General features: G+C 42.8%; 1 long non-coding RNA gene across 1 annotated transcript in view; it reads left to right on the top strand.

The window, feature by feature from the left end:
• Positions 1-291: 291 nt before the first annotated feature.
• The window catches only part of LOC308495635, a 34,652-nt gene continuing 19,288 nt past the window's right edge, over positions 292-15,655 (top strand). The window contains exon 1 of the long non-coding RNA XR_013993022.1: positions 292-865. This is a non-coding gene — a long non-coding RNA (uncharacterized lncRNA). The remainder of the gene's footprint in view (positions 866-15,655) is intronic.

Genomic DNA, 15,655 nt, shown 5'->3' with positions numbered 1-15,655 from the left:
TTCTGGCACTTGGTACATGTACTGTCTCCATTGTGCTCAGTGTTATTATCTCTAGAGGTCGCTTTCAGACAAGCTCTTCTTTCTAGTCTTTCTGATGTCCACAAAGGCATATATGTGAAATACAGCAGAGGGTTAACAACGTAGGGGTGAGGGTAGTATAACCCAAGAAGTGGCTAAAAAGATAAGGTGGTGAGCCTGAGGGGGTGTGTGGAAGACAGAAAGCGCAGAGCCCACGCCCAGCGCCTTGGTCACAGTGTTATATTATAAGCTACACGCCTGCGGAGCGGTTTCAGTTCAGTAGGGTCACCCACCAGGCTCCCTCCTTCTCCCCCAGAGGCTGTTGTTCTCCATGACACCTCAGTCCTCAGGGTAATGAGGGCGTTACCCAAGGGCGGTGACTGCAAAGGCTTGAAAATATCTTGGTGGGATTTTTAAAAAATTCTAAACTCGTTTGCTATGTACGTCTCATGGCAATCCTCAAGAATCTTATTGGTTCAGCCATTGCAGAAGGCAGCAAGTATTATCTGTGAAGCCGTGGATGTCACTGATAGCCCGTTTCCTCCCTTCCCTACTTTGAATTTCTTCTTAGTCTGGCGTCCCCATAGAAACATATGTGCTTGTTTAGGATAATTTGAAACCTATCCTTGTGCATGGTAGGTCTGCCCTGACGCATTTTCAATGTTAAAATGCTGTTTAATGGGAAATTTCTTTTACTATTTATTATGGCAACTTGAAAAAAATGCAAGTCATTCAGGAAAAAAAAAATTTACAATCTTCACAGTGCTAATGAAAGACTGGCAGAGGCTAGAACCGATCTTCAGGCAAAGGAACAGCAGAACGAGTTTCTCAGCACTGGTCTTAGGAGGTGAGTCCTTGAGCCACCTTGTGTTGGAAGTTTAATACTGAGTTACTCCTCAGTGGAAATCCTGCTCCAAGAGAAAATTTGGTGATTCCTAATTCAACCGCAGGGGCTTCAAATGATAGCATGGGGTATTACTGTCCCAAGGTTAGTTACATTAGCTTCTTTCCCTTGGGTTTCAGATTTCTTTCTTTTTTATTTCTTTGATATAATATTGTTTTGTTTTGTCTTATGTATTCATTGGGGTGATATTGGTTAGTGAAATCATATGGGTTTCAAGTGTACATTTCCATAATACATCATGTATATATTTCACTGTGTGTTCACCATCCCGAGTCAGTTCTCCTTCCATCGCCATGTATTTGACCCCTTTTTCCCTCTTCTACCTCTCTCTCTCCCCCCTCACCCATTAAGTGTTGTCTGTGTCTAGAGTTTTTGTTTCTTTGTTTGTCGTTGATGAAATTTTGAGTTGTTTCATTGACTAATGCACACGAGGTAAAAGGCATAATTATGTGTGCTAATATGCATAGAAAGGAGACAGAAATTTTACAATCTTTTTTTAAGTCCCTAGAGCTCTCATGTGTTAAAGAGTTATTTGTTATTATTTAATAAATGTAACTAAAGTGATACATTTAAAATGCTTGAAAATTTGCCTTTAAATTTTATTTCAGATGTTAAATATCATTGCCTAATAACCAATGGTATGCTTTGAGATGCTTTGGCTTCTTAATTGGTTTTAGTTGGAGATGATTCATAAAAATTTTAAAGTTTTGTGCATCCCAGTTTTTCTTCCCCTAAGCGTAAGTGAATGATGGCCGGCCAAACACCTAACCACAAATGGATGTTTATTATTAAATGAAACAGATATAATCCTTTTTAATAATTCGGCAAACTTATAATACTGCAGAAAGATTAGTCTCTGTTTTTATGGTTAAAGTTATCTTCTAACAAGAGAGTATATCCTTAATTTTTATTTTATTCGTAGCACTATCTATTTCAGTGTTTTAAAATGAGTTGCTTCACAGTTGTACATATTCTAAATAGGGACATTAAGCAAATAATTCAATTTTTAAAATGAAGTTCACTTATGTCTATATGTCTTGACAGCATTTGGGTAATTGATGAGTAAGGTGGCAGTGCTAGGGAGTCTTTAAATCACAACTCGTTTTCTTCGTGTGACGTGGTTGTTAAAAATACTCATTCTTGAGTTCTTGACCAGCAGGAGTTCTGTTCGGTTCTGTTTCATAGTTTCCATCTCTTTGATAAAGTTCTCCTCCGGGTCATTAATTTTACTCCTGAACTCATTGAACTGCCTTGTGAGCGTTGTTATATCTCAGTGACATTCTTCATGCTGTTACTTTGTTTTGTTTTACCCTCCAAAATGTTTATTACATTTAAGCAACATGGAGAATACAGGAAGGAAAGCACAAATCATCTGCTCGGAACAATTGGTCTAATTTATATGCAGCATACAATATAGAAAATTAGTTTAAACCGGTTAGTAGAGGTCAAATTGAGGAGGGCTATAAGTGAGTTTGATTTTTTTTCTCTAGGCAGCAGTAGGTATAAAAAGGATAATGAAATAATAATTCTTTCATGGGGGAGTATATAATATGTGGCAGAGAGTCTGTTATCTCCTTTGTATTTGAAAAATTAAGTGAAGTATAATGTATGTCGTTAGTTTCAGGTGAACAAGCTTTTCCTGGTTTGTGCTAATCTTTGGCCCTAGAAGTAAATACTGTATGTCTTTTGACTATTGACATATAGTATTTTATATAATATAGTATATAATATACTGAGCTTCTTGCTGGGGCTACAGCTGAAAATAGCTCAGCCCTGTTTCTCTTTGGCCATGACTCGACTGTGTTGAACTGGGTTATTTTAAGCTGAGGGCCAGATTGCTGATTGACAGGTGTTATATATGTGCCTGAAAGTCATCAAGAAGTGCTATTGTTTTTTGTTTGTTTGTTTTACTGTGCAGAAACTAGTTCTGGGTGTCTTCTTTTTTTTCAGTGAATGAGTATTATTATTTTTAACTCTTTTTTTATTATTAGTTTCAGGTGTACAAAACAATGTAATAGTTACACATTTATAATTTGTATGCCTCACATAATGATGACCCCTCTCCCCTCATCAACGACCCCTCTGACATCACATACAGCCATTACATTTCCACTGCCTCTATCCCTCATTGCTGTATTCTACTTCTTGTAAACATATATATACATACATGTATATGTGTGTGTGTGTATAACAATTGTAGTTAACATTAACATTCATTATTGTTCAGCTTCAGCTTCCGGTGTACAGTGCAGTTGTCAGGCATCTACATCATCTCTGAGGTGCTCTCCCTAATGAGACAAGTGTAATCAGATACCCTACAAAATCTTTACATTATTGATTACATTCACCAAATTGACTTTCGTATCCCCATGGCAATCTTGGGGTTATCGATTGTGCTTTGTAATCCCCTCACCTTCCCCCTTATCCCCACCCCCCTCCCATCTAGCAACCTTCAGTTTTTCCTCTGTGTCTCTGAGACTGTTTCTGATTAGTTCACTCATTTATTGTTTTCTTTAGATTCCATATATAAGTGAGATCATAAGGTATTTGTCTTTCTCTGTCTGACTTATTTCACTTAACGTAATGTTCTCTAGGTCCATCCATATTGTTGCAAATGGTAAGATTTCCTTCTTCTTTATGGCTGCGTAATATTCCATTGTATAAATGTACCACAGTTTCTTAATCCAGTCGTCTACCGATGGGCATTTTGATTGTTTCCATGTCTTGGCTATTGTGTATAGAGCTGCAATAAACATAGGGGTGCATACATTTTTTGAATTAGAGTTTTGGATTTCTCCGGATCGATGCCTAGGAATGGAATTGCTGGGTCATAAGGTAGTTCCATTCTCAGATTTTTGAGATACCTCCATACTGTTTTCCATAGTGGCTGCACCAATCTGCAATCCCACCAACAGTGCACAAGGGTTCCCTTTTCTCCACATCCTCGCCAGCGCTTGTTGTTTGTTGATTTATTGATGATAACCATTTTGACTGGGGTGAGGTGGTATCTCATTGTGGTTTTTATTTGCATTTCTCTGCTGGTTAGTGAGGTTGAGCATTTCTTCATATGTCTGTTTGCCATCTGTATGTCCTCTTTAGATAAATGTCTCTTCATGTCCTCTGCCCATTTTTTAATTGGGTTGATTGTTTTTTCGGAGCTGAGTTGAGTGAGTTTTTTAATAAAGTTTGGATATATCAATGGCAGATATCTTCTCCCATTCAGTAGGACCCTTTTTTGTTGTAATGATGGTTTCCTTTACTGTGAAAAAAATGTTTAGTTTGATGTAATCCCATATGTTTATTTTTTCTGTTACTTCCCTTGCCCAAGGGGATGTATCAGTAAAAATCTTACTCCGGGTAATATATGTAAAGTTGCTTCCTATATTGTCTTCTAGGAGTTTTATGGTATCAGATGTTACATTTAAGTTTTTGACCCATTTTCAATTTATTCTTGTATATGGTGTAAGGAGGTGGTCCAGCTTCATCTTTTTGCATGTGTCTGTCCAGGTTTCCCAGCACCATTTATTGAAAAGACTGTCTTTACCTCACCGTAAATTCTTGCTTCCATTGTCGTAGATTAAATGGCCATATAGGCGTGGATTTATTTTTGGTCCGCTTGTGTGTTCACTGTTAACTTGTCTTCTGAGTCGCTGATTCGATTCTCTGACTCATCTAACCCACTGGTAATTCCTTCAAGCGTGTGCTTTATTTCACTTGTTGTATTCTTTAGTTCTAACTGGTTGTTCATTATGATTTCTCTATCCTTCTTTATGTCGTCACTAAGCTCTTTAAACATTCTTATCGTCGGTGTTCTGAACTCTGTCTCTGATAGATTGGTTACCTCTATTTCATTTGGTTCCAATTCTGGAGGTTTCTTCTGTTCTTTTATTTGGGACATGTTTCTTTGTTTCCCCATTCTGGTTGACTCTCCGTGTTTGCTTCGATGTATTAGGTAGATCCCCTAGGATTCTCGGTCTTTGCTGGGTTATCTTATGTAGTGTGTGTCCTTTACATCTGACTTGCACCACTTCCCTATTCTCCTGTGCGTGTGCTCCAAAGTTGACCCTGGTGTTGTGTATATTGTCCTGTGTAAAGTTGAACTTTCATTGCTTTTGGCTGGTCAGTAGGTGGGGTTGCTCCTAGGCTGCCTAGTTGTGAGACTTAGCTCTGCCCTCGGTGGATGATCTGCTGCGTGAGGGTTGACCACTCCAATTAGACTTGGCCTCTATGGGCTCTTGTGCCTGTAGAGAATTCCCTCTGGGTGTGTCACTTGTAGGTCAAACCCAATAATACTCTGGTTGGGTCTGGAGTTGGTGTCAGGAGGTGTTGAATCTTGTGACTCTTGGGCTGGGCCCTGGTGTAGGGCAATTTCAGAACAAAGCCAATCACCAAGCACAACAGCAACAACAAAGTCAAAACCAAATACACTCACGTGTGAAAACAACCAGTAACCCACACTCAACACAGGCAAAAATATCAAAGATACAAAAACAAAACAAAACAAAAAACGCAGCGCCAGTCTTGGCTTAAGCCCACCAAGTAATCTCCAGGCCGTCCTCTGCTGTACCAGAGAGTCCTCTGTGTATTGTTCAGGCAGAGCCGGTCACCTGGTGCCCAGAGTGACCCTGGGACGGCAGATGTAGATGAGTGGGGCTATCGGGTCTGGATGGTAGTTTCTACAAAGTCAGTGCAGTTTCTGCTCTTGCCTGCACATATGCGCACTGAGAGTAACACAACCAGCCCTGTGCCCAGGTCTCCTGAGTCTTAGGTCACTCCTTCCGTGTGTGTGTGTGCGTGCGTGCATGTGTGCGTGTGTGGTGGGAGATTTCTGAGCTGCTGAAAGCCCAGAGCTGCGACTGCTGCCTACTGCTAACCCCTGGGCATGTCTCCACAGTTGTAATTGCCCTGCCCTGGGCAGGTCAGAGAAGGTGGGGACTGGGGATGGAGGAGTCTTCTCTCTCTCAGCCCAGCAGTGTCACACACTTCCCAGCTTCTTCCCTGGGTCGCAGTAGCTACAAACCGGGTCCTCCCAGATCCTGAGCACTATGGGTCCTCTGTAATCTGACACTACTCCTCAGATCAGGGGCCAGCGTGAGTCTCTGGAAGGGTGGGGGTAGGATTGGGAGAGTCGGGGGAGGGGCCCAGGTATGGTGTTTACTTCCTTTGTCCTACCTAGGGCCCAGCTGGAGGTCTCAGCTGAGGTGACTGCCTCAAACTCTGATATGCTGCTCTCTGGGCAGGGAGATGAGCTGTGGGACACAGGGAAAGAGCCCACCTCCTGGCTCTTGTGGTCTCTGTTCTGTCCTGGGACCACCTGCACCTCCGCAGCCATGGATGCGGGCCACGTCTCTCTTCCCACTTCCCCTGCTCGCCCAGTTTGCCCACCTTCAAGTCATCCTCCTACAAGTCTCTTAGCTGTTCTGTGTGATGAGCAGAGAGCATGACTGCTGTTTTGAAATCTCGGTCACAGAGATCACAATCTTCCATAACTTTGACTTGGTTTCTGGAGAAGTGTCATCTTCTCTCAGTGTTAACCATGTCACCTTGCTTCTTCATGCTGCTGAGTGGCTTGTTCCTCTACAGGAGTACCAGGAAAAAATAACTAAAGAACTATACAAAGACGGTATGTTGCCAAAATGTATTAATTCAAGTTAGATATCATTGATTTCTGGAATAAAATGTAAATATTAAATGGCATCCCTTTTCATGTTCTGATAATAGATACTACATTAAATATTTTCTTGGCCTTAGCAAATAAAAAAGGTGAAAGCATAAATATTCATAGTGAAGACAAGGACATATGAGTAATATCTCAAGAGACTATGTATCTCTTTTTATTTCTGGCCTGTCCCCTTCCTTTCTTCTGCCATCCCTATGGAACTTTCCACCTGCACGTTGAAAACGGGGCTTCATCAACTTTTATGTTTTTGCCAGTGATATGAGGCCCAATAACCAGACTTATCTAGTGATACTTAAGCAATTACTGTTCATATATGGTGTTTCCCTGAAAATAAGACCTAACCGGAAAATAATACCTAATGTGTCTTTGGGAGCAAAAATGAATATAAGACCCGGTCTATTTTTGGGGAAATACGGTACCTCCTAGAAGGGCCAAGCTACCATATTTCCCCGAAAATAAGACCAGGTCTTTTATTAATTATAGCTCCAAAAGACGCATTAGGGCTTAATTTCCGGTTAGTCTTATTTTTGGAGGAAACACTGTAGCTGTCACCTGATGGGTGACATTTAAATCTCCAGTCATTTACTTTGTCATTAGTTTACCATGTATCCTCAGGAGAAACTCCACATTGCTTTGCATGGAATGAAAACACCCAAATCAATGTAGTTCTCACCAAACATCTCAGCCTATATCTTGCTACCAACCCTCGTTTGCCCCTTTGCTCTAGCATCTAGCTAAACCAGACTACTTCTCGTTCCGTAGTGTTCTCCCCCATGCTAGTCTTCGCATCTGCGTCTTCCCTCTCAATGGCATCCTCTGTCCTTGTCCTTCAGGCATCAACGTCCATGTCACCTCCACCAGAGAGCAGACAATCAATACTGGGATGTCCCTTCTGTGGGTCCCACTCGCGTCCTGTTGTGCATTTGTATGGTATAGGGGCCTCTGAATGGAAATTGCCTGTTCATCTGTTCCTTCAGCTTATAGTAGATGATGGGTCAGGGCTGGACCGTGTCATCTTCGTCTTGTAACTTCAGTGCTTGTCCTACGACCTTGTTTATAAATGAATGAAGGATGAGACAACCAGAAGCTCTGATACTTGGCCACAATAGCAGTCAAGTCAGTGTGCAGCCGTGGGCAAACTGTATTGAATATGATCTCCTGTTGTGAGCTGTGGCCTCATCTAGAGGTTTTCTCATTCTTCTTAACACTTATACTTAGTTGTATTTTAAAGAACATAATTCTGTTTTTTCTTTCCAGCTCCTGCTGAATTTGAATCTGAATGCAACCGAAAATTTCCTCCATCACCCATTGATAATCTACTTGAGAATATAAAACTAGAAATCGTCTACAATTTGAAAAAAAAGTATAAGCTCTAAAATATAAATAGTACAAGTGTATTTACTGGGCTGTTTAAACAACATGTTAATTGTATCCCAAAATATATAGCATGTGAAATCCTTATTACAGGAAAATATTTTTGTATCATATGTTGTGGGGACAGAGCCCCAGAGAGCAGTTTCCAGGCTCTCGGCCTCACGTGGAGGGGTGCTGGCTCAGGTAGTAGATGGCCATCAACTGTGGTTGGATGGCCGTCAGCTGTGGCTAGTTGGCCGTCAGCTGTAACCAGTGAGCCACTGGCCACTAATATAACTGCTGTGGCTACACTAACTGTCGGTGCCTGCCGACGAGACGAACAGTCCCTGAAGTGGGGAGTGAGGATTGAGAAAAAAGAAGAGAGACAAAGATGGGATCGGGAGGGCAGGCAATTCTAAGTAGACTGCTGCAGTTCTAAGTAGAATGCCTCAGCCCAAGTTTATTTTTGCAGCTTATATACTCTGGGCATCAAAAAGTAACAGAACTGTCTGCAATCTAGTAGTTACAATAAAGGTAATACACAAGGGCCTGTTTTTTGGCCAGCTCCACACTTCCTGACCTTGTCTGGTTCTCTGTTCTCAGAGTAGCAAGTTTTGCCTTGCTGGGAGCACAAACCACTCAAGGAAGTCAAAGGTTCAACATTTCACAAAACAACACCTGCTAGCACTTCAGCACGGTTTCCCACAGGTCCCCCTTTTATATATAAAATTAACACAAGGGTTGCGCCTGGCTTAGGTGGTTGGTACAGATATGTCCATTTACCCGTCATAGGAGACCATCCCTCTAGCGAACGGTTCCTGTCTTAGGTTATGTACATTCTTACCAAATCCTTACCCATCTTTGGCTGCCGACCCATTGTAGGGGCTTTATACACGGGTGTCAGCGACACGGTGGACCTGGGCAGATAATCTCAACTCATGAACCTTTGTTTGGAGATCGATGTAGCCCTTGAGTATTACCTTTCTGAGCAACGGAGTAAAACATATGAATAGAAGAACACCAACAAACATTATTACAAAAGGCAGTAGCAAATGGAACAGAGCTAGAAAGGAGGGGAATTCTCCTCTGAGGTCCGAGTACCAAGGACCTGAAATGTAAACAGGTACCAAAATGAAAGAGGGTCGGTGGAGAACTACAGCTCTACTTTTGTCATTTGACCAATTGATGCTATTACTTAGGTACACTGTATACAAGATACATTAAACTGGACCCTGTCAATAGGGGTGATGTTAGAATTACCAATCATAAGCACATATGGAGCCTTGACACAAGCAGTGGCATTGCCTTCTACCTTGCCTCGTCCCTCGTCCATACTCATAGTCACTGTATCCACTGCTCCCACTAGTTTCCAAATATGTCTTTGGGGCCGGGAGGTATACCATAATCCCACAACCACTCCAGCCTTAGTCCCTTGTTGGACATCAGCACCTGTGTCATGGCCTCCGGACCATCTATAACAGCTTGATTAAACCCAGGGACACTATATTCCCCGGGTTCTTTATAACATTGTCTCCAAAGGATGGATCCGTTGTTTTTTCTGTTCTCCTCACCGCAAGGATCATGGGCTTGTGGTGGAGGGATAAAAACATTATCCCTGATGTTTTTCCATCCTGCTGGCTGATGGGATATGACAGTCTGTCCTTGGTTGTCTCAGTGAATTGTCTGGCTGCCCACATGGAAACATCCAGTAACGTTGACATTCTTCGCGAAGCATATGGGGAGTCCTATGCCCAAGCCGCTATGATTGAATCCAACAGCTTGTAGGACGGCAGGAGCGAATGGATGTCCTAACAGCCTAGTGTCATTTGTCCCAACAATGACTTCAGGCCCGTTCCACACAGTGGGGTGTAGCATGGGAGGGTCAGGAACATATGCCCAGTATGCTGAGGCATCTGCGCAACCAGCAGGATCTCGAAGACGCTCATCAGCAAGCCGCACCAACCTCTCAGGCAGCCACCGGGCACCTCCATTGTCCTGTGAATAAACACAAACATGCCCTCGTCCCCAGATTAGGACTGGCCCCGCCCAAGCCATTGGTTAGTAAGTGGATCTCGCCATCTCACTTGGGCATAATCTTGTTTAGTGTTAGGATGCCACAAGCGATCTGCGGCAGATCTGCCACGCGCATCCAGGTTTAAAAAATTTAGAACAAAGAGTGTGATTAAGGATTGTATGTGGGGAGACGGGGTAGACTCTAACGCTGCTGCCACACATTTTTGACATAGAGTAGGGCTATTAGCCATACCTTGAGGCAGCACCAGCCATTGATATCTCTTCATAGGTTCTTGTAAGTTAGTTGAAGGAACACTGAATGCAAACCTTTTACAGTCCTTGGGGCACAATGGTATTGTATAAAAACAATCCTTTAAAGCCAGGATTCTCTTATATGTGTTTTTGGGTATAGCAGAAGGATTAGGCAATCCTGGTTGTAAAGCCCCCGTGAGCTCCATAGTCTCATTTATTTTTCTCAAATCTTATAACAACCTCCATTTACCTGATTTTTTCTTAATTACAAATATGGAGAGTTCCATGGAGAGTTAGAAAGTGCTATATGTCCCTTATCAAGTTGCTCCTGTTCCAGCAACCTTCCAGCCTGTATCTTTTCTGATGATAGGGGCCACTGTTCTACCCAAACAGGTGTGTCGCTTTTCCAAGTGATAGCATCTGCATGGGGTACAGGAGGAGTAGTGACCCCCGTTAAAAATATCCCAAGCCAGCTCTTTGTGGTAAGGGCGAGGGAAAGATAGGCTCTTTTCTCCCTTGTCCAGAGGGACCTGAGCCATCTCTAGGCAGGAGTCCCTGATGGAACATCATCTTAGTGACCTGTTGATTAGGGCTGTACAGGTAACCTCCCATCTGACTCATGACATCTCTGCCCCATAGATTGACAGGCAATCCTGCCACTGTGTATGGTTGAAAGGATCCTTCATGTCCCTCTTGATCTTTCCACAACAATATATCACTGCTCTGTTCTGGTGACTGAGATTGTCCTATGCCTTGTAATTGGGTTACTGTTTGCTGCTTTGGCCAGTGGCTAGGCCACTGATCTGCAGTTAAAACAGAGACATCGGCCCCCGTGTCTAAAAGGCCCATGAAGGAACGGCCATTAATGGATAGTGGTAATTCTGGCCTGGTGGTGAATGGCCTGGACCCAATAAGCATCTGATGAACCAAGGCCCGCGTCGCCTCGGGATTTATGGCCTGCGGTTTTACCCGGTTTGACATGTGGAATTAACAATGATTGTGCTATGCGTTGGCCCTTATCGATCACTGAAATGCCTCCAGGCGAATGTGTCATAATCCTGATCTCTCCTGTATAATCCATATCCACAACTCCCGGAGCAACCAATATCCCTTTCATGGTAATACTACTCCTTCCTAGGATGAGTCCCACAGTCTGTGGAGGCAGAGGCCCAAAGACCCCTGTAGGAATAGCTCGCATTCCCATCTCAGGTGTTAGTACTGTGTAGGCGGCGCTACTGAGGTCCAATCCTGCGCTGCCTGGGGTTGGTCGGAAGAGTTCCTGAATGGATTTCCCTGGTGGGGGACCAACTGCGGCAGCGCCCCATAGCATTGTTGCGGGGCCTGGGGCTGGCCCCTCTTCCTGTTTCCTGGAAGAAGAGGATTACCGGAGGCATCCCTCTTAGATTTACATGCATTGGCCCAGTGTTTACCTCTCTTACATTTTGGGCATAATCCAGGTTGTTTTGGGCCCTCCTTCCTTTGAGGCTGACCTTGTTTATTAGGGAAGTTTTTGATCATATGGCCCGGCTGTCCACACCCAAAACAGTTGCCCTGTCCCTTTATTTTCTTTTGTTGTTGTTGTTGGAATAACATTTCTCTAACAGTCTTTCCTTGCAAAGCAGCGGCCATTGCAAGACCCTGTGTATAAGAAGGTCCTATTTTTGAGCACAACCAGACATAATCTGACAAGTCACTCTTATTTTTGTAAGGTCATAATGCAGCCTGGCATGCAGAATTAGCATTCTCAAAAGCGAGCTATTTAACTAACAGCATGCTGGCATCTGAGTCTCCCAGAATTCTTCCAGCCGCCTGCATTAATCGCGAAAGGAAGTCTTGGAAAGTCTCATCAGGCCCCTGGATAATTTTAGAGAGGTCCTCAGAACGTTTTCCAGGCATAGGAATCTTTTTCCATGCACGCCTGGCGGCAGCACTTGTTTGTGCATAAGCAGCCGGGTCAAAATTTAATTGTGTTTGCAAGTCTCTATAAGGTCCTTCACCTGCCAACATATCAAAGGAGATAGGAATGTTTTGTGTCTGATTTATCTCTGCAGTACTCTGACAGAATTCTGCAAAGTCAGACTGCCATAAGATATAGTCCCCTCCTGATAAGCAAGCCCTAGCAAGTTGCTTCCAATCACTAGGCGGCAGGGCTTCTGTAGCTAGTGATTCTAGCAGGGCCTGGGTGAACGGGGCATTAGGACCATATTGAGAACATGCCATTTTTAATTCTTTTAAACTTTTGAATGCAAAAGGCACATGGTCTCGGACAGGATTTCCTTGTGCGTCCTGTCTTTCTATCACTGGAAATGCCAACCCAGAATCTCCAGTATCTTCCCCTAACTTGCAGGCGGTTTGCAAAACCTTACGCAGAGGAGAATCACGAGGGCAAGTCTGTTCTGCCTGCCTCGATTGTACCATCTGCACCTGCACAGAGAGGGAGGCAATTGCTGACTGCAATACATCAATCTCTGCCTGGAGAGGATTCAGATGTCCTGTCTTAGCACCTGTTTCTGTCTGAACCACCCCATTATAATCTTCAGGGTCATGATATCGAGGAGCGGCTTCCTCTAGGCCTTCCTCATCTAGGCCCTCCTCATCTTGGGGGTCCAGTCCGTTTAGCACACTTTTTAACATTTGAGTAAAAGACATTCTGCTTTTACCCTGTCCCATGATTTTTTACTCCCGACTGTGGTATCTCACCGCACCCCTTACCTTATGTGACGCGTCTCAGCTCCTTGCGGTGTCCTTCACTTTATCCCCAGTATTCAGGTCCCTGTTCGGGCGCCACTTGTCGGTGCCTGCCGACGAGACTAACAGTCCCTGAAGTAGGGAGTGAGGATTGAGAAAAAAGAAGAGAGACAAAGATGGGATGGGGGGGGAGGGGGGAAGGGGGGGCAGGCAATTCTAAGTAGACTGATGCAGTTCTAAGTAGAATGCCTCAGTTCTAAGTAGAATGACTCACCCCAAGTTTATTTTTGCAGCTTATATACTCTGGGCCTCAAAAAACTAACAGAACTGTCTGCAATCTAATAGTTACAATGTTGGGATACACAAGGGCTTGTTTTTTGGCCAGCTCCACACTTCCTGACCTTGTCTGGTTCTGTGTTCTCAGAGTAGCAAGTTTTGCCTTGCTGGGAGCACAAACCACTCAAGGAAGTCAAACGTTCAACATTTCACAAAATAACATCTGCTAGCACGTCAGCACGGTTTCCCACATTAGTGTATTCAAAGCTTTATGCAGTCATCATCACAATCAGTTTTACAACATTTTCATCACCCTGGAAAGTATCTGTGTACTGTTAGCCTTCACCGTGTGCCAGTCTGCCCTTCTCACTCTTCCTAGCCCTAGGGAACCACTAGTGAACTCTCTGCTCCATATTGTGGTTTTGATGTATTTTCTGATGACTAATGATGCTGAGCTATCTTTTCACATGCTTATTGTCCATTTGTATAACTTCTTTGAAGAACTGATTATTCAATTCCATTGCCCATTAAAATTGGTTTGTCTTTGTCTTGTTGAATTGTAAGAATTCTTTATATATCCTAGATACAAATCGCTTATCAGATATAGGATTTTCAAATATTTCTCCCTTTCATTAGCTTGCCTTTTTAGTTTTTCAATGGTGTCCTTTAAAGCATAGAGTTTTTTTTTTTTATTTTAATGAAGTCCAGTTATCTACTTTTGTTTGGTACTGTCATATCTAAGACACAATTGCCAACTCCAGTCGTGAAGACATGAAGCTTCTTCAAAGCTTTTATAGTTTTAGCTTTTACCTTTTGAAATAATTTTATATATGGTATGATGTAGAGGTTTAATTTTTCTTTTGCATGTGGATATCCAGTAGACCCAGTATCGTTAGTTCAAAAGACTGTTCATGCCCAACTGGATTTTTCGGCACCCTTGTCAAAAATCGCTTGACTGTATATATGAGGGTTAATTTTTGGATCATCTTTTCCAATTTATTGGTCTATAGATCTGTCCTTACGCCATTACCAAATCAAATGTTATGAGAACGCTTCCCCAGTCATCTTACATATTACCAAATGCCTTATGTAATAATAAAATGTCAATGTAGGGGAATATCTTTAATTCCACTTCTATGGAGATGTTTTGCTTCTGGATGGAGACTGTGGCCCGCAGACCTTGGTGACCTTATGACATGATGGGATATTAGGCTTACAAAGTCGACTCATTCCTTTTGTTTTCTTCATTCAAAACATTAATCTTTAACCCAGTGCCTCCCTTTCACTCCCATTTCCATCAAATGTCGGTAATAGGATCTGATACTTGGTGGACAACTTTCTTCATTTTGTCTATCTCCTAATCCATAGCCTCTTCCATAGATTTCACTGTCTAGGAAGGAGAAGATGAAACCTGGACCATCTGCTTTCCTCTTTAGAAATCTCTCTAATCCATCATCTTGCAATTGAAAAGTAGATTCTGTTTGACCCGGTTCTTTTCTGAAACACTGGTGCCAATCTTGTTCTTGGCATAGGTCCTACATTCTCAGAAACACATTGAGATGCATAGTTGTACCTTTAGCTTCATATATAATTAATGGAATAAATATTTCATCCCATCCAAAGAAAACATTTCAAGAGTACAGCTGTTAAAATTCAGGAAGTAATTAATCAATCAGAAACAAGTAAAAGATTTGTTTGGGGCAGACAGCAGGAAGACCTACACCTGAACACCCGGCTCGCATTGTGGCCCGAGCCTCCCCACAACACGGGGCTGGATTCCAAGGTTCAGATCCTCAGAGACATAACCAACAGGAGCTGTGTTGCCCTTTGTGAAGGAGTCTTGGAATTCACAGGGAATGTCTTTCAACATATTCTGTTCATTAGGAGCCAGTCACTAATGTTGACCCATATTGTAGTGGTTTTATGCAATGAATATTTCAAAATTTAAGGACACATTTAAAAACCACCTTGATCTGTCCACTGGCCACAATTCTTTACGTTCCCCCCACATGGAAAATACACTCATCCCTACACAATACTCGCCACAAGTCTCAATTTAATGGCATCAGGCTCAGGTTCGAATCTAAGATTTTACCATCTTAGTCTGGTGCAAATGGGGATGAAGGGCCTGGGTTTTGGTTTCTAGGATAAAGCCCCTTGAGGACAATTCCTTTCAATATGAAAACATGAGAAAGGAAGAGACAAGTTATCTACCACCCACACACCCAACATTCTGCTCGACTGCTGAAGTTTCCCCTGCAGAAATAGAAAGTGGAAGGCACGTTAGTCCATAGCAATTCTGAAATACAGCCTGATGTGTGCTGTCCGTTCTTTGATTAGGACTTAGTCCTAATCATGCCAATGCTTCTCCATGGCCCTTTGCTGTCCCCTGTGAGCTCTTTGTTCTGTCCTTTTTATAAGAAATGACCTGTGCTTGCAGCTCATCCCTCAGCGTCATTCCTCCACCCAAA

Source organism: Rhinolophus hipposideros (genome assembly GCF_964194185.1).
Source record: "Rhinolophus hipposideros genome assembly, contig: HAP1_SCAFFOLD_322, whole genome shotgun sequence".
In the NCBI taxonomy this organism is placed as follows: domain Eukaryota; kingdom Metazoa; phylum Chordata; class Mammalia; order Chiroptera; family Rhinolophidae; genus Rhinolophus; species Rhinolophus hipposideros.
The sequence above is the reverse complement of the archived record's forward strand: the minus strand, read 5'-3'. Positions and strand labels throughout refer to the sequence as shown.